Source organism: Austrofundulus limnaeus, unplaced genomic scaffold (genome assembly GCF_001266775.1).
Source record: "Austrofundulus limnaeus strain Quisiro unplaced genomic scaffold, Austrofundulus_limnaeus-1.0 Scaffold424, whole genome shotgun sequence".
Classification (NCBI taxonomy): Eukaryota; Metazoa; Chordata; class Actinopteri; order Cyprinodontiformes; family Rivulidae; genus Austrofundulus; species Austrofundulus limnaeus.
In genome coordinates this window covers 378,844-380,258 of record NW_013952826.1, presented here as the reverse complement: position 1 = coordinate 380,258, position 1,415 = coordinate 378,844, and positions in this window count along the sequence as shown.

Below are 1,415 nucleotides of genomic sequence, written 5' to 3'. Positions count from 1 at the left end.
GTGTGTGTGTGTGTGTGTGTGTGTGTGTGTTTGTGTGTGTGTCCAGATCAGAGGCCCAAACAAACCTCTGACGTGAACGTCATCCTCCATCATCTCCAAATACAGACTCTTCTCGTCACCCTCCCCTCCCCCAAATATCCCAGAATATCCCAGCTGTCCCCCCACCCCACCCCACCCGGCCCGGCCCAGCCCGGTCTGGTCTGGACTCCTCCTCCCTGAGGGGCTGTGGGGGGCTCAGGTTTTACACTCAGTTCTCCTCCTGTTTTTCTGCTTTCGTTGCCAACATGTTTCATTTCAAAATAAAACGAACTGCAGTTTGTTTGTTTGTTTGTTTGTTTATTACTGGATCTTTCATGTTTGTAATGAACATTAGAAAAGGTTAATTTTCTAATGAAACAGAGAAAATGCTGAATGACTGCTGAAGATTTCTAAAAAACAAAAACTCAGCTGTTCAAGCTAAAAACGAGCAGAACATTAGATAAAAGCTAAAAGAAACAAAATGCATTTTAAAGGCCACATGTAGCACAATGCTGGCTAAATGCTAAAATAAGGCCAAGTGCTAAAATAACTTAAAGTCTACAAATAGCAAAATGCTAGCTAAATGCTAAAATTAGGCCAAGTGTAGTACAATGCTAGCTAGATGCTAAAATAACTTTTAAAAGCCACACATAGCACAATGCTAACAAAATACTAAAATAACTTTTAAAGGCCACAAGTAGCACAATGCTAGATAAATGCTAAAATAAATTTTAAAGGCCACAACTAGTACCAAGCTTGCAAAATGCAAAAATAACTTTTAAAGGCCACATGTAGCACAATGCTATCTAAATGCTAAAATAAGGCCAAGTGCTAAAATAACTTTTAAAGTCCACAAATAGCAAAATGCTAGCTAAATGCTACAATAAGGCCAAGTGTAGTACAATGCTAGCTAGATGCTAAAATAACTTTTAAAAGCCACACATAGCGCAATGCTAGCAAAACGCTAAAATAACTTTTAAAGGCAAAAGTAGCACAATGCTAGCAAAATGCTAAAATAACTTTTAAAGGCAAAAGTAGCACAATGCTAGCTAAATGCTAAAATAAGGTCAAGCATAGTACAATGCTAGTTAGATGCTAAAACAACTTTTAAAGGCCACAAGTAGTACCAAGCTAGCATTATGCTACAATAACTTTTAAAAACCATACTATAATAGCTAAAAGCCCCAACTGGCTTAGCAAAAGCTAAAAGTAGTAAAATGTGAGCTACAAATATAAAACTAATTTATAGCTAAAGGTATCAAAAGGCTAGCTAAAAGCTAAATTTAACAAACCATTCTTAAAGCTTATTGTAGCAAGACATTAGCTAAAAGCTAAATTTAACAAACCATTCTTAAAGCTTATTGTAGCAAGACATTAGCTAAAAGCTAAATTACTAA